Below are 19,063 nucleotides of genomic sequence, written 5' to 3'. Positions count from 1 at the left end.
TGGGATTGCTGGATTGAAGTAGGGATTACTATCGATTGGTTTTCTATGTCTCTGTGTAAGTTGTAGAACTGCATAATAACTTGTTTTCAAGAGGTGGTCAGAAGTCATAAATTAGGAGTTTAGAAAAAGTGGAACAGAAAAATTAAATATCTATTTTTGTGGGAGGTAGGTACTAGTTGCTGTCAAGAAGGTTCAGTGATTAGCCACAGAGAGAGAGAGGTAGTCTAATAAGTCAAAAAATATTTTGAAGGTGTTTTTGTAAAGTGTGTTTTTGTGGAAGTTATGCCATGTGATAATAGAAGTGCATATTCAAGTTTTGGTAGTAAGGTGGTGTTTGCTGTAGAGAGCTATATTTCTAGAATAACAAGCCTATCTTTTGGTAGATGTTGTAAAATTTAGGCTAAGATATTTTTTTTCTTGCAGATATAGATGAGAGAGAAAGCTGAGATAATGAGCAAAGATTGTTTTAGATTTCATACTTCTGAACATGAGTGTGTGATTTTTCAAAGGTCATTGAAATCAAAGGTGTAGCAATTGGCTATTCTTTTTCGGAGTATCAAGCAATATGGAATTACTTTATGCAAGATTATCTGTTGATCATTTGTTGTGAAAAGGGTGAAGTACCTAGTTATATAATTCTCTGAGTATATGAGAGCTGTCTTCTACTTTTTATTACAAGAAAATCACCATCATAAAACATCAGTTTATGGACATACAATGTTAGAAGATTATTAACATATAAGAAAAAAGAGAACAGGGCCAAATAATGAACTTTCATTTACCCAATAGAGAGGTGTCCAGTTTTGAGTTGGATTTCCCAAAGAGGATAATAATTAGGTTCTTCAACAAAACTAGATTTTATTAATCTGAAACAACGGGAAATTAAGACCAGATCCAATTACAGAACATGTGATCTATGATGTGTTGAAAGGTACAGGAAATATTAAAGGGAGAGTGAAAGCCATGCTTAGAATTATTTTGTATGTGCTGTTCATTCATCAGTATTAATATTTGCTCACAAACTGGTATCTCAAAAAGAAGTTTAGATAGCAGGGGAAGATTACATACAGGCTGAATCTGTTTAAGGTATTATTATTTATAGTTTTAGGCAGAGGAATAATTCTTTAGTTTTCCAGTTAGTGGAGATTATTTCAGAACAGAGACATACTTTCTATAAGTGGAATATGGATTTTGCAATACAAGAAGATACCTTCTTTATAAATTCAGACTGATGTATAGTTTCTTTATAGGAATCATAGTTCAGTAGATTTGATTTGCGTCTTTCGGCTTTTCCTGGTTAGGGGTCACCACAGTGGAACTCCGGTCCTCTAATGATTGGCAGTAGATTTTTACGTACTGGCTTGCCGGGCCTAACGCACAACCTTCAACGAAGGAATGCCCATTCACACATGTCGCTACACAGAAGACGCTCTAACTGAGAATCGAATGGGCAACTTCTAACTGTGAGGCGACAACGCTACCGCAGCACCACCACCGCAGTTAATCATAGTTCAGTAGATAATATAAAAATATGTCAGTAGGGCCACCTTTTATGGATCTAAATTAGAATTTAAATAAAGCCTTAAAATATTAAAAGCATTAGTTAACAGGGATGAAGAAAATAGATGACAAATAGATAAACAGATGACAAAGGATGAAATAGAAAGATGAAGTGAGATGGTAAAACTATTCAATAAATCAGCAGTATCTTATGCAAAGAGTTATATGAACTGCATGGGAGCTAGACTCTCAATGTTGGGCATAGATACGCCTAAAAATTCTTTTCTGAATCATAAACATTAAAGAGTTTTTAAAATATGCTTTGCCATTTTTGCTTATAGGAGGACTGAAAAGCTTCTGTTGCTAAGATGGCTTCAGATTGTAAAAAGAAAAAAAACTTTGTAAATTTGTAGGAGGGTTTGAGGATTTATATTAGTACCAAGCTTGACCATCTGTGTGAAATAAAGTAGTTGTGGTTTCCTGATTAGTCAAGGCGTCTGTTACATCTGATGGATCATTGTTTTATATGGTAAATGTAATATTCTTTTGCAAGGGATATGGAGTTAAAGATATTAAAAGAAGAGGTGAAGTCATCTATGTTAAGAGTAGGAGGTTAGTCTGTACAAGACAGTAAAGATCCAGAAAGTGATAGCTATAGCTGGTACTGAAATGGGTTTCATTTATCTTGCCAATAGGTGTGATAACAGTGAACATGGGAGTGAAATGTGTGCTGCTGATCTTAGTTTAGGATTATAAATAAATATCTATGAATCCAAACTGTACGATATTATAGTAAGCCTCAAGTAGAATGGGATACAATTTCTCAAAAATACTTCTAAAACTTCTCAGTTAAGCCATTAGACTATTGTGATTTATTACATTTCTCCATATGAATATTTATTTTATTTGCAGAAAGGTCTGGTGGCTGTGACATTAATGATTGATCATGAAGTTGATCATGAGCCCTGAGATTACGGGGAGGGGACTATATTAATTGATAATTGATAATGATAGAGAATAGGTTGGCAATTTAAGGTGAATTTAGACAAGTTCCCTAGAAAAAATGATACTGCATGTATTAAATGTTTTCTGAAAGAAATGGGGTTTAAGAAATTAAACGCTTTCATTTTTAGCAACTATTTTAATACTTTATAAATATGTGTAGACATTTTTATTGACATATCAATGTAACTTATTAATTCATATTTATGTGATTGTTTTCTTAAAAATGATTTAATTAGGAGCCACATGATGTTTGATTTGTCTTTTTATTGTGTCAGATACCTTTACAATTTATTCTGATGAAGATCATGTTACTTTGCTGGATGACAGTATTACAATGAACATTATTTTGTGTTTTTTGGTGTTTTTTTCAGACTTTCATTTTATTGTATATGTCCACATTTAATATACAGAAATATACAACATGACATTCCTTTATGAACATATAACCTTGATTTGGCAGTTAACAATATAATGCCTTTTAACGTCTAGCCTTGAGATAACAAGGTTCTAGTACCTAAAGAGATCAGTTCACTTATACAATTAAATTGAATGTTCGAAGTAATACAAGCCTAAGTTTAGAAATAAGTGGTAAATAACAAGATTTGTTTACACATAATATATACAACTATTTACTTATAGTGCTACAAGTGTTGAAGTTAGTGAGCGGTCTCTTCATTACAATGAAAGACAGAAAATAAATTATCAGAGACTACTATCTTTTCAAATCATGTGAGGAGGAGACTACCAGAGTTGACTTAGGGACAGGTTGATAGATGTGTTTTTAGTGTAGCTTATTTAAAAATGTGTTCTAAGATAAGATTCCAAAAATTGAGACAATTCATGAACTTCGTTCTATTACCTATAAATTTATGGGATATGATATATTTAGAGACTATGTTAATAAAACCCCTTCCACTCTATTTTTGAACTATCAAGCCAGTTTTGGGTGATGTATAATTTGACTAACACAAATAGTGCTATCAGGATATTCAAGTCAGAACTAGGCATAATTCTGAGGCTCACATGCGGTATAGCAAATTCCCAACATAGGGTAGATTTCCCATAGCCCATTTTCTGAAGTTTGATCCTTAATAAGTTCCATAGGTTGTGTGCATGTTTGCAGTACCAGAGAATATGCAAAAGGTTAGCCTGCTGCAATGGACAAAAAGGTCAAAGAGGAGTGATGCTTTGGAAAAACTTATTCAGATATTCTGGTGTATAGTAGGCATTATTGTTTATTATCATTAACTGGGTATAAACAAGCTTCTTGAAGGGGGAGCATTTGTTTGTGTTATTAAAAGCAGAAGCAAATTGAACATCAGTTAAATAAGGATTTTTGTCCTTCCAATAGTGAGCGTATGTAAATGAGGATTGGTATTTAATAGCCAAAATTAACTTGTATGAAGCCAATAGCATCTTGTTTGTAAGTTTTAAGAATTTCACTAGGGATTGTGCAAGGTTTATTTCTTCCTCTACATCATCTGGTATGCCTCTAATAAAAGTCACTAGTTCTTTAATTTGCCTCAGTATTATGGTATATTTGTTACTTAGGTTAAGATTTATTTTTAATATTGCTTAAGGATTTGTCCTTTAGTTTATAGAAGTCCCAGACAGCATAGTTTTTGATTTGGGGAAATTGGTTCAAGTTTAATATTTTATTGCCTAACTTCAGGTTTGGGTTTAGATGGACAGGTTGTAGAAGGACAAGTGCATTCTCTAGATGTAAGGAGGAGAAAAGATTTTGAAGTGTTTTAATTTTATGTTTGATTAGATTATGTATTTTAATGTCCTTTAGTATGAATTTATCGAATAAAGGTAAAGATTCAGGGTTTATGTTATTTGTTTTGACATGAGCATACCATAGTTTGATCCGTTTAAGTTATTCCAGTTATGGTCAGCAATTAAAAGGATTTGACTGGCACATATTATATCGTAATATAACTTGAAATCCGGTAGACCCAGACCACCTTTATTTTTTGAAAGTATTAGTTTTGTTAGAGCAATTCTTGGGGGTTTTGGGAAACAGATACATTTAGTTAAGGTTTTATTGATTCTCTAAAAGAAGTTCATGGTAATAATAGAGTTGGTTGCATTTAATTGGTATAAAAATTTGGGAAGGATATTCATTTTGATTACTGTTACTCTGGACAAGACAGGAAGCTGCATGTTTTTCCACCTATCCAGGTTATGTTCAATACTTGTCCACATTTTCAGAAGGTTATTTTGAAAGAAATTATTTTGATTATGTTCATACCTTATACCTAGGTATTTGGAATCATATTTTAATTTAATTGCAGTGTCTGGAAAGAGAGAGAAGTTGTAACTTTATGGGTTAATAGAGAAGATGAGTGACTTGGAGGGGTTAACTTCATAATAAGAGGCTTTTGAGACGATAGCTATAGTTTTTAAAATTTTATTTAAGTCAGAGTTAGGTAGTTAGAAGTATATATTGAGATCATCGGCAAAGGCTGATAATAGCAGGTTGTTATTTAGTATACTGGGAATATGATGAAAAGTTCTCTGTGATAGATAAATAGCCTTTCAATATAAATGTTAAAAAGATATGGTGAAAGGGGACAGCCTTGCCTTGTACCATTAATTAATTTTATTCTGTTAGAGCAAGATTTGTTTATGAATAATGTGGCAAATGAAATGAAGAGTTATAAAGTATTTTGATTATTTTTATGAATGTGCTTGGAATATCAAACTGCTGTAGAGTCAAGAATAAGAAGTTCAAGTTAACTCTGTCAAATGCCTTAGTGGCATCAAGTGCTAGAAGATGTCTGGACAGCTTCTCTTTCGCCAAAAGCTGCATGGCTGCATCTAACATAAGGTATTATCCCAAGTCCGTCTCCCTTCATTAAACCTGATTGTTCTGGGGATATTATTGTGAGTAAAACTTTTGTTAAGTCTATTAGCTTACATTGTCGAAAGGATTTTTGTTTCTACATTTATAAGAGATATCGGTCTGTATTTTGTTGGATTAGTTTTGTCAGTGTTAGGTTTATGGATAAAGTTGGTCTTGGAATAGTTCAGGTCCTTGAAACCAAATTTGCTAATATGATTGAATAATTTAAGAAGGCTAGAGATCAGCTTGGGAGCAAATGTTTTGGAGAAGTTTGAATTAAAGCCAAAATTGGGACATGAGGATTTGTTTTTATGTAGGCTTTTAATTGCGTCAGACATTTTTTCTTATATGAAGGGGGCTTCCAAGAGCTTAACTTGATGTTTTTCTATCTTTGGAAATTTGAAATTTTCAAAGAGAGTGTTATAGTTCTCTGAGGAGGGTGAATCCTAGTGTCTATATAGTTTCCTGTATATCTTTTCAAATACAAGTATTATTTCTTGGTTGGTGGAAAAGAGTTCATTATTATAAGTAATTTGTGTAATTACTGTTGAGTTTTGGTAAGGGTTTATAAGTCTAGCAAGTAGTTTTGAGGGTTGTTGTGCCCATTCTGAATAGTTAGTGAAAATTGTCATTTCCAGGAAAGAGGTTTTGTGAGTGGAGTAGATATAACTCATTTTGTTTTTTTTAAAAGTTGGCTTTCCAACTCTAGTGTGAAGTTCAATTGAAGTGATTTTTCAGTTTCTTGGATTTTGCATATTATGCTGTTTTCTTTTTGTTTAGAAAGTTTTTTTATAATACAAGACTTTCTGCATCAACAGACCCCTTATTTTGTCTTTGCTAGCCACCCACAACACATCTAATGTGGTGTCCAAGGTTGAAAGACTATATAACAGTTCTTCTAGTCCATTATTAATTATGTCTACAAATTCCTCTTTATCAAGGAGATTTGGATTCAAAGACCAAGTCTGGAAGTTACTAACTCTTTGTTTTTTTTTTTTTTCTGAGGGTTAATTTTTAGAGTTATCTTAGAATGGTCTGAAAAGAATCTAGAGCTGGCTAAGTTCATGGTCTGTTCATTTAGTAGGGAGTCTGAGATCAGGAAAGAAAATCAATTCTAGACCATGATTTATAGCATGGGGAGTAGAATGTACATGTATCACTAGGGTTAGATTTACCCCTTGAGTAAAAAGGGTCCAATAAATTAAAATCTAGCATTAAATCATCCAAGGCTTGCAAAGCCTCAGCGTTATGTGATTTATTTCTGCTCGATCTATCTTTTAAGGCATCAATAACACTGTTCCAATCCCCACCTATTACATAATCATGGTTCAGGAATTTTAGTAGTAAGTAATAGATTTGTATAATAAATTTGTGTTGATTTGTACAAGGACCATATACATTTAGGAATAATACATGTCTGCGGGACATAGAGTTTGCACAGCAAAAATAACACCGCCTTCCCAAGATGTCAGATGCAAAATCAAGAATAGTCGCATAAATATGGCTACTCCTTTTGAATTAGTCTTACTACCAGAGGCAATGATTGAGGTTATCCAAGTTATCCAAGTTGCTGACTAATCTTCAGTCCTCTCTAAAAAAACAACTTTCCTCTTGCTATAACAAAATCGCTAAATTCGCTAACAGCCACAGGTCCTCCACCCACCATTGTTCTTCTCTCCAAAAACTAAATTGGCTGTTACTACCTAATCACCTCATCCATACACAGCAAACTTTAGCCCTCAAGCTCATTCTCAACCCCTCTCTCTGTCCCTCCTTGTCTTCCACCTTTAAAATGCATCTACCCAATAGAGTTTTAAGGTCTAACAACCAAAACCTACTAGAAGTTCATAAACCTTCACATCCCCCAGGCAAAAACTTACTATCCTTTACCCTAGCCCGTATCTGGAACTCACTCCCACCATCCATTCGTACCACTTCTAACCACTACATGTTCAAAAAATCTCTTCATATATATCTAAAGTCCCAATGGGAATGCTCTTGTTCCCACCCCTCATAAATATACGATATTTCTATCCTCCCTTCACACTCATGTTACTTACATCTCCTCACAAAGCTTATGTTCCCTACCAAATACCCAGTCTGTATGCATATAATAATGTCTTTTGCTCAGCATATTCACTTCACACTATCTTTCACTAACTATAGTGTGAATGCTTTCTGAAATTTGAACTCAAATGTATTATCCTTAGTTTTGTATAATTATTATTAGCAATCCTTGTAATTACCTAATTTGTCTGTTTTTGAAGTTTAGTTTTCGTATAAATTTGTATTAGTTTTGTATAATTATTAGTTGAAGTCTTCTGTATGTACCTAGTTTGTCTGCTTTTGGAGCTTTTCTCCCCAGGACTCCATTGAAAATGGGTTCTTTTTGGCCCAATGGACTATCCTGATAAACCAACTGCAAATAAATAATAAAAAAAAAATAAAATTCTCTCTCACCGTTCCAATCCTCATTAAGTGCATTTCTTGTAGAAAAATAATATTTGCTTGTTCTTGATAAAGTAGATGTAAACATAGTTTCTTTTTCTTCTTATCCTGCAGACACTTAATATTCAATGACTCTGTCTCCCACATCCTATACTTTTAGTTGTGATCAATGTTATTATGAAAGTGAATTTTGGAAGTCCCCTCCTCACAACATTGTTAAAAGAATAAGTTCTGAGTTTTCATATTTTCTGTAGTACTAAAATCTCTCAGAACTACTATGATGCCTAACCACATTGCTACTACTACTACTGTAAGAGAGTTAGACAAGATAATTACAGTATTTTCTACCTTATTCATTTTTAAACTGGAGTTAAGAAAACAGTAAATAAAAAAAAAAACTAACATTTCTAATCAAAACAACAATATATACATATACAAATAACCTCAAGATGTGAAGCACCACTCGATCAACACACTCAACTACTGCACTCCATTTTATATGTTTCTAGTGCTTAATCTCCATATAGAAAAAAAGTTTGTACTTCCATAATTGAGTCCAAACATTTGTAGTTGCCACGTGGGAAGAAAGATTTAGCAAAATACTCTTGTGAGAGCACCTAGTCATATTATTGCAAAATAGCATAAGTATTACAAAGTACATTCATTTATAAAAGACAACTGTCTGAAAGGAGTTTTTTTTAACTTCCTCCATGAGAATAAATTATCTCCTTGCTCTCATTAATTATACCATAACTAATAAATGAATAAGGTTTTTTTTTTTTAGTAACAAGAGGACACAGCATTAATATAATTAGCCAGCATACCCTGGCGTATTACATACTACTATGCATATTAGACAGACAGGATTAACTGTAAAACACTTCGAGAATGCTGCAGGGAAAGAACAGATTCATTTTACTTTTCTCCTCTTACTATATTGTTCTATGCAGCCAAGTCAGCAAGTTACAAAAAGAAACAGCATAAACAGCAATAGATCACCAGGTAGATGTCCACCAGCTAGATTAATAGCAAATCACATATTACTATATTTAACTATTTTTGCAGATCGTACTTTGAGGACCATTTCTGATTTGCTGTTAACTAAGTCTACAACATGATCCCCATTAGTCTAGCTCATTACAAACACAAACTTGTCTGAAATTGCCTTTAGAATAACAAAAGTCCCAGAATTTTTCATTCTTTATTCTTCTTTTCACACAGCACTGAAGGAAAATCACCGTGTTTACCAGTACACAAGCCCATTTCACCAAGAAGAAAAGGGGAGGAAGTGAATCCATGGTAGTTGGGACAGCAAAAGTGGGATTACAGTCTAAATGTAGCAGGTAGGACCAAAAAAGCAGCCCTGTGTGTTTCTGGTCTGTCTTCACTGTTATGATCTGCCACTTAGAATGTTGCAACAGAGCTTGCAACCTTCTATTTGAAACCCCCAACCATGTGGATCAGACCCAAAACAGTAAAATCTGTGATGGAGGAAGGAAACAGCACTGGAAAAAAGCCATTTAGGACTACTTTGTATTGCAATCAACAGAATAAGTGAAGAATTACAACAATCTGCTAGTAGGTAAGCTACTTTTTAACTTCTTAATTTCCATTCTCAGTTTTCCTTCTTTTAGAGTTTTGGGAGTTCCCCAAATGCTTTGAGAAAGGCGTTTTGGGCTTCCAATGGAGCTTTAACTAGGAATTTCTGGTAGTTTTTCAAAAGGCTAGAATGCTAGGATATTTCATTTGGAATTTAACTTTTTTTGTGAGTAGGAAAGTACAAAATGGTGCCAGTAGTTGTCTGGCATGCTTTATTTGCATTGATAAGTCCTGGGCAAATGTGATTCTGTGTCCATTCCTGTTTAGCGTTCCTTTCTGTTTTGCTGCATATAAGATTTCTTGAACATGTTGGTAGTTCAATAGCTTAGCATAAACCTGCCAAGGACTAGCCGGGTTCTGTGATCTACAAAGAGCTCTATGCATTCTCTCTATCACAATGTCTTTGACAGTGAATTGATTCTACAGCAAGGCACTAAAGATTTTTTTTATTGTATCATGAAGTTGTGCATGATCATATGTTTCAAGGATTTGTCGTATAAGTATTTCATTTCTCTTGCTCCGAGTCTCAAGATCTGTAAGCTTATGCTGCGTGTCTTCTAAAACAGCATCTTTCCTTTTTAGTTGCTTTTGGAGCTCCTCAGTTTTCATTTCATTTGCTGTTGATTTGGCTTCAGTATGATCTAAACCAGAGACAATTTGTTCCAGTGTAGATCCAAAATTTGAGAGTTGGTCAGAAAAGTTTTGGATGGCAGACTGTATTGGCATTAGAGCAGATTTCAGGTCATCTATGGTATAGGCCCCTCCTGTTTTTGCTTTAGAGGTAGACTTACATGCATCTTGTTGTTTTAATGTTCACTGCCTTTTCAATAAAGCTTCTTTTTTTAGGTGAAGCTATTTGTGAAAGCTTAGTTTTTGTTGTTTGTAGTTCTATTTGTTCTGAGTCATTGGGTATGGCTTGATTTTACCAAGATCTCTGTTATTTACTATATGCAGCTCTACTCACAAGTAAGAGCAGGCCTCAAAAAAACAGGTGCCTTTGGTACAGAAGTATTCAAGGTAAAGAAAAACATATTTTTGTTGAGTAAGACTTGATTATTTGAATACTGATATATCCAAAAGCTTAGATGCTTATATTATGAACCGCATTTTGATGAGATTGCAGGCTGATGCTTTCTGATTACGAAGATTAAAATAGTGGATTGTGGAGCTGTAAGGAGAGAGTGTTCACAAGCTGTCCACTATCTTGAAAGTTGTGTTTTTTAGTGTTTTGTTTGCAATAAAATAGTAAGTAACTAAATGAATAGTTAAATAAAGTAAAAGACCCAAAAAGTATTTTTAAAGGAAAGAAAACTCCACTATACTCATGTTTTAAGTAACGTTATATCCACACTCACCTTACTCCAATATACTAAGTCAATGTTAACACAAAAGTAAGGAAAGAGGAACATCTTAAAGAACTAACTAACTCTACAGTAGCACTACAAAACATATACTCAAGTAGCATAACCTCATAAACTTATTAACACACTCCCACACCTTGCTAAATCATATATCAGACTTTAATCCTCTCTATAATGTTCACAAAAAATTGAGTAATATTTCCATCAATAGTGAACGTTGTATAAACAACACTTCAGTACATCGGTATCAATATAACTGGCCACACTGTTACGAATACAATAAAATCATGTTCTATCTTATATGAATTTCATCAGAGCTTCAATGTTATCTTCTAATGTATTAATGTTTCACTTATGAGGTAAACTTTTTAATGTAGCTTTACTTTTTAAATTCTTGCTTTTAGCTTGTTTATCTTTATTTAATGTGGCTTGAGTAGTTAGTATATACGTCTAAGAATGCCTCTAACAGCTGATAATTTAAGAATGTACCTCCTAATTTGCTTGTTGAAATATGTGAAATCTCATAAATAACATTGTTTTCTAAATTTGATCTAGTAATGAGCAAGAATTTAACCTCCAAATGTAATAATAGCAAATCCTACATTTCTCTAGGTTTGACTGATCTAGCTGTAAGGTGGAGTTTAACCTCCAAATATAAACAAACATTAAAGAAGTTAAATATAATGTTGATAGAGAGGAATGTTGTCAGAGAAACACTCTGGAACACTAGGAGTTTAATTTATAAACAATGTCACATTGAAGTAGAGCTGGAAGTAAACTGTTCATACCACTAGATTATATACTTCAGAGAAAAAGAAGAGATAATGAATATTAGGGGATGAGATTCTATAATAATTTTCTAAATTTACTATGATTTCTCTTACAAATTCTTGTTTAAGAAGAGATATGCGTGACACTGGATGTTTCTATTATCCATTTCACAACCTACAATTAACTCTCCATATTGGTGATAATTACAATGTAAGACTTAGACACCAATAAGGAAATAAACATTTTTGTGAGGTGAAAAGTTTCATTATCATGTGAAGTATGTTGTAAATGCATAGGCAAGGTCTTTTGAATTCATGTTAAACAAACTGCAACAATACAAAAGCTGCTTGTTTGTCTACAATGTTGCATATAGATTTTTTTTTTAGCGATGCTACAATTTTTCCAGTAAGGTCACATTAGCAAGAAACAGTTTTAGGTATTCATTAACAAGAGTGTACAACTCAGACAAAATTCATTATGATTGCCTGATCTTAAGAGACGAGCAACTTGTTCACTGAATATGTAAGGTAGCAAGCAACCATACATGTCAAGCAGTACACATGCTAGTGGCCATGTTGAGGTACAGATGGACTGGAGCCACAATATAAACACAGAATTGTAAGTAAGCTTAACTTCCATAAGCAAGTATGTGCAGATGGCACAATATAAGGCAAAGCCAACTTAGGATACGTAATTAAAAGTCAGGGAGATCTTAACAAGAAATGTATATATATATATATATATATATATATATATATATATATATATATATATACATATATATCTATATATATCTATATATATATATATATATATATATATATCTATATATATATATATATATATATATATATATACATATATGGGTTCTCTTCATAATTTCTAAATGCTGAAATCCTGAATTTCAGTACTTCAGAATTATAACCGAAAAGCCTTGAAATCCCGAAACACCAGAAGCACAAAATTCAAAATACCGAAGTACAGAGATTTTGAATTAGCACTTCTGGTGTTGCAGTGTGTAAATGGTTAGGTGTTAGTTTGGGTTTGTATGTGTATGTAAGTGTGTTGGTTATAGGCTTTAGTGTATGTTAGTGTGTGTTGTGACTGTGATGCGTGTATGCGTGTATACGTGTGTGTGTGTGTGTGTGTGTGTGTGTGTGTGTGTGTGTGTGTGTGTGTGTGTGTGTGTGTGTGTGTGTGTGTGTGTGTGCGAGAGACTGTGAAATGTGCGGGTGTGAGTTACCTTTGTGTGTTTGATTGTGCTATCTCGGAGTTAGTACATATAAGTAGGGGGGTGTGGGGGGTGAAGCCCTCCACATGGGGGGTACCAAAGGGCTTGCCCCCCTGCTTATATGTGGTCTAGGTTTGTCTGTGTACATGTGGGGGGAAGTTGTGTGTATGTTTATGTATGTGGTCTTTGTGTAGTGTAGGGTCTGGATTTTGAGTTTTGCAATTATGGGTTTTCGGGATTTGAAGGTTTCGGCTATGTAATTTCAAAATACTGAAATTTGGGATTTTAGTATTTCGAGATTTCATAGTGAACCCAGATACACACACACATACGCATATATATATATATATATATATATATATATATATATATATATATATTTATTACATATATATATATATATATATATATATATATATATATATATATATATGTGTGTTACTGTATAAACACCCCTTATAATAATTATTGAGATCTAAATATATAATCAGGGACACATTTACATGTCTTTAAAACTGTAATGTTGACAAAAGGAGTTGAGAGGGGCACAGCTACACTGGAACATACATGAGGGAAGTTCATAAGTAATAGGGAAAGTTGAGATGTAAGATAACAGTTGGCAAGGAAAGAAGATACAGTAGAGGGCATTGCATATATTATAGGTAGCTCACAGTTATGGAACTTCAAGGCCAATGGGATATATATTGTCAAAGGAAACAAAGGCAATAATTTGCTTAGGAATGAATTGATGTTTGATTATACATACAGGTTAACAAGCATCAAGGTTTTCCTTGTCTTATATCTATTAAGGGAACAAAAATGAAGCTGTAATGACAATCCATCTACATGTAAAAATGGGGACATATTAAGAAGATTTATGTACACCTGTAAAATCATTCCAATAATAGTAGTCATTAAGGAAATAATCATCTGCTGCCTTAATCTACATGTTGTGAATGGTGGAAAGTGTGACTGTTCATACATCCCATGTATTTATGTTTGCAGTTCAGAAGGACCTGCAACATACACAGAACTGTCCTTCGAATGGCATATCAATAGAAGAGTGTGCTGCTGCCCATAGTTACAGATATAATTAACCAGTGGGACATGTATATAGCTGCAAAATGAGGGATGCAGTCATGTGACGTGTATTAACATGTGCATTAATCAAATAAAAAAGTCATGTGTAGTCACTCCATTGATATCTGAGTTGTGTTGGAATGTCAGTAAAAGCCTATGCAAACGATGTATGTATATGTGATAAGAAGACCACACATGAATAATTAGCCAATAGAAAAGTTAACTCAAAGCAATTTACATGCTAACAAAATTGTATAATGATGTTAGCTACATGGGAACCATTTGATCTGTCATTTCAAGCTGATTGGAATATAACGTATTTGCAGCAATGTAACGATTACATTTTGGGTGTACTTGCTGTCGCAACTATCACACAATATACATTAAAATACAGTCTGTCAAATTACCCCTCTGAATGCAGTATGGTATCGCACTGTAAATCCCTTTTATTTTGTCCTGAAATGAGTCATGCTAAACAAATTAGAAATATGTGCATATCAGTACACAGCCAGAACTCACAAACTAGTGCAATATTAACATCAAATAGTAAATGAACTGTCAAAAATTTATATTTCACATGTAAAAGCTGCACACTGACTTGTAAAAATGTTATCCTCCATGCATAGGTAATTTCCTCCTCTGTACTGACACTGAAATAGTGAAGCTCCTGGTGGCTAAGTCTTTTAAGTTTTGACAACTAACAATAAACAACAATGACTATCACATAGCATTTATTACTTAATGTGCTTTGTGCTAAACCGTGCACATCTACCACATCATTATACTGGGCATGCTCATAAGGATGTATAGCGATGAATGCATTAACATCATATACCCACTACAAAACCATAAGAAAATATCATAACACAGGATTAGTCTCACTTTGTGACCACTTTGCCACTACAACAACTATGTTCCACCTGCGTTAAGCAAGAATATTTAGAATGCTTCACTGAACCCTAATAGAAATGGTATTACAATGTGCTGTCTAAAGAAAAAATCCTGTAATTATTTTTGAAAATTTGTAATGCTTTTTAGCAGGGGAACACTTCTGCAACTATGTGAGCATTGGAGATAAGGTGGAGGAACAAGGTAACATAATTGCAAGGAATACTGAGGGAGAAGTGAGAGAGGAGGGAATATGAAAATATATAAAGTACAAATTAACATAACTGAATGTTTTAAATAACTCAAAGGGTTCATTCATTCATTCATTCATTAGCCAGTTACATGTTTATTCCAGTACAAGGTTGTGATGGAGACAGACTCAATCCTAGGGCCAACAGACAGATGTCATAGAAACTCATCCTGAACAGATTACCAAAACCTCACAAGCTACTGGAATTGTGTGCTGTAATTCTACTTCTACGATGTTTTGTTCTTTTTTTTTTCCTTTTTCTCAGCGTGTTTTCACTCATTATTCTAATTGGCAATACAAATGTTGCCAGTGTTTTACCTTTCAGTTTTATTGAGGCAGTATGCTGTTTGTCATTATGAGGATGATAGAGCTGAGTACTGGTTCTGATGGGCACATTGCAGAAAATGTAATATGTATTGCCAGTTTTACTTGGATGAAAGACTGTTAGAAAATTAGAGCTTGGGAGGGAGAGTAGAGTTTTGAGTAACAAGGCAAGAAAGGATGGAAACAACACCTGGAAGTTTTTGTTATAAACACAGTAAGCTAAAGAATTATGTGCATATCTAAGTACAGGTGTCAAAAAAAATGCCTTTAATAAAATGAGTAAGTTACGTAAGAAAGAATGATTGTGTAAAGTGATATATTGCTCAGAATGATTGCAACCTCATCAACACATAGCTTAGGAAAATAAGGATGCTTAGATATCTGTTTAACACTTTTTTTCAAAGTGCTCAATGAGGCACTTCCCTGTATTCTGACAGGGAAATGACTTTGATAATCTATTGAATGCATTACAGGGTACTCCTTTTAAATGATGTATCTGCATTTTTAAAAATAATTTCTTCAATAAATGTGCTGCATTTAGTCACACAGTTTAACACATAAGCTTGTAAAATTCTACCTAAATGTAGGTGCAAAAGAAAGTGTTGCTTTCATGCCTACATTTAACTCTTCGTGCCTAAAAGACTAAACTCATCAATATGGTTGTCTGTGCTTATGATCCAAGGGGAAGTAAGTCATTATGATGTCCTGTGAGTATAAGCATCTTCATATATTTCCTATATATAGTCCACTGAGATGATACAGTGTTTGCTGAATTAAACACTTTAGTGTACTACTGCGGTGGTGGTGCTGCGGTAGCGTTGTCACCTCACAGTAAGACGTTGTCCTGTTCGATTCTCAGCTAGAGCATCTTCTGTGTGGAAACATGCGTGAATGGGCGTACCTTTGTTGAAGGTTGTGCATCAGGGCTGGCAACTCGGCACGGAAAAATCTACTGCCAATCACTAGTGGACCGGAGTTCTGCTGTGGTGACCACTAACCGGGAAAAGCCGAAAGACAAACAACAACAACAACAACAAGTATACTATGCTCGGCGTGGCTTGGGAGTGCCTTCTATGTGGAGTCTGCATGTCCTCCCCACGGTTGGGTAGCATTCAAAAGGCATGCATGCGTAAATAGGCGTGCCTTCGTTGAGGGTTGGGCATCGAGCTGGCACCTTGGCATTTCGTAAAAAAATTTACTGCCAATCATTAGCGGACCGGAGTTCTGCTGTGGCGACCCCTTACCGGGAAAAAGATGAAAGACAAACAAGTGTACTATGGTTTTGTATTTATATTTTATAGATGAAGAAAAAAATTATTATTAAAGTATTAATTTCCCCCAAGTCTGTAAGACACCAGAGGAGGTACATTTATGTAAGAGACAGAGGAGGCAAACACTCCACATGGGGTGTGAAGAGGACTTATTACCTGCAAACATGTGCTTAGTGAACATACTTTGCATTTGTTTATTGCTAATTTTGCAGCTGGCTCTATGTTTGCTCTGTGAGAATCTACGCTCTTTTACATGAAGAATGATAAGATAAGGAAATATTATAATAAAACAATCTATGAAAGTGAAGATTCTAGCATTTTTTGAGGTAGTTACCCACTGATCTCAGAATTCTGGATGGAGTATTCCTTATGATGAATCAGTGTGTTGCATGTAAGAGCAGATGATGCAGAACTGCTAGGCATTGTTCAGTAAGTAACAGTCAAGCATGTCCTAAAAGGGACAACAGCTAAATTGCATTGGTAGATCACACTTATGATGCCTAACTACAAAGTTGTAGAGAAATGTATTATAGATATGGTCAGATATAGCAATGAGCTCTGACGTTAGACCAATATTGATTGTACACTCAAAAAATAATCTGCAGAATAACAGTGAAGCTGTGAGTCTAAACTTAGATGAAAAGTAAAACAGTTCCTTACCTTGTGAGTCATTCAAAGAGATGATGGATTTGTTTGACTGTTAGAGAATGTTGTCTGCCAGGCAAAATGCATCATAGTATTACTCTCAAGTTGTTTTGTTTGTGTAAGCTTTTGAGTTACTGATGTTCATAAAGACAGACATGCCAATGACTAGGTTACTGCAATAATTATTTTTGGAGAGGAAGAGGACAGAGCTATATTAATATTAAGTACAGAGTCTGAATAACACATCCAAATTTTAAAGACAGCATGACATTTCTTATGGTCTGCTAAGTGAAATTCAGCCTCACAAAGTTTGAAATAGTGCAGTCTGTTTTTCCAAATAGTGTTTTGCCAAGCCCTTCAATAGACCAGCATCAAAATCCAGTATATTACCGAAGTACGCATGTGTTATGAGTTTATGCTTTTCATAGTTTTAGTGTGAGTTGTTTGGTGTGGGTTTTAATCATTTTTATCTTTGAAGAATTGTTGTTGCCTTCAATAAATTCGAAATGTAAGTGCATTTTGATTGAGTTATTTTTAATGGCAGAATGCTTCAGTCTGGAGCAGGAACTCTTTTCCTGCCTCATATTGTTTGTTTTTCTCCAAACGTAGAGCTAATATATTTAAGAAAGGTGAAGCACTAGGATTAATCTCCTCATGCCACTACAACAAAAATTGTTAGATGCATATTTGTTTTAGTGTTTACTTGAAATTCTTAATGTTTGGTAATAGCAATGCTAGAAAGTAACAAAAAAAATAGACTGCTACAGCATGGGAAAGAGAAACAACTGAAAAAAAGACTGTTAAGCTACAAAATTATATCCTGTGTTGTTGATTATGTTTAAGGTTAATCCTCACAGATGTAGATTACATGCAAGTATGTTCAGCTGTCATAGATGGATAAACCCTGGTTATATTTCAGAAGGCTAAATTCCAGCAAGTGACAAAGGCACTGGAGAAACTACCACAAGGAGGTGGGAATAGAGGAACAAAGAAAAAGGGCCGCGGCAAGTCCAGGGCAAGGACAGTGACCTGTTCTTGTACTAATGATGCATTACACTACATACTGGAGACAGCATGTACGATTGTGCATATGTGCCCAAGATACAAATGTAATACTGATGTCACAGCCAGGACTAGTATGTTAGGTTGCACACAAAATATCAATCCCTACTAGCTCCTGTTTGTCATGTTGAGTGGAATTAATGAACTATAAAGTTTTTGCCCTTGTGAGAATATATGAGTCAATGGGCAGTCTACAGAAGGCTAAGACAGACATAAACAAAATCCATGTTATCCTATTCTAAAGGAATACTCTCGTAAGTGGAACTGTCTCTTTTGAGACACAATAATGCTTTTTCAATGGCTTAGGGGGGGAAATTATGCAAAACCTAAACCTATACTAAACCTATACTGTATGAACATGAGGTTAATGTAATGAGTGATACAGCAGCAATTTCCTAAATGTTTTATCTGTATTTCAACATTTATTATAAACTTACTATTATCATAATGCACTATTAACATTGTGGTCTCCAAGACTGATATGGATAAAATCTTTATGAAGATTTTGTAATCAATAAATAGGATTCTTCACCACATCATCTTACTTAAGTATACTAACTACAGTGTCAGATTTTTTTTTTTAGTTACTGTATTACCAAATACTTCCTAGCTGGAAACATGAGACATTGCTATAGGTCTTCTCTGTCACATTAGTAAGATCATGGACCTTATCCAGAAAAATATATTTTAATAAAAGAACCACAGTCAAAGTATCAAGACCTTAAGCCTTCAAGATTTTGAAAGAATGCATCACTCCTATTACTTCTGAAATATCCATTT

Source organism: Protopterus annectens, chromosome 5.part0 (genome assembly GCF_019279795.1).
Source record: "Protopterus annectens isolate FY-2018-M chromosome 5.part0, PAN1.0, whole genome shotgun sequence".
In the NCBI taxonomy this organism is placed as follows: domain Eukaryota; kingdom Metazoa; phylum Chordata; order Ceratodontiformes; family Protopteridae; genus Protopterus; species Protopterus annectens.
The sequence above is the reverse complement of the archived record's forward strand: the minus strand, read 5'-3'. Positions refer to the sequence as shown.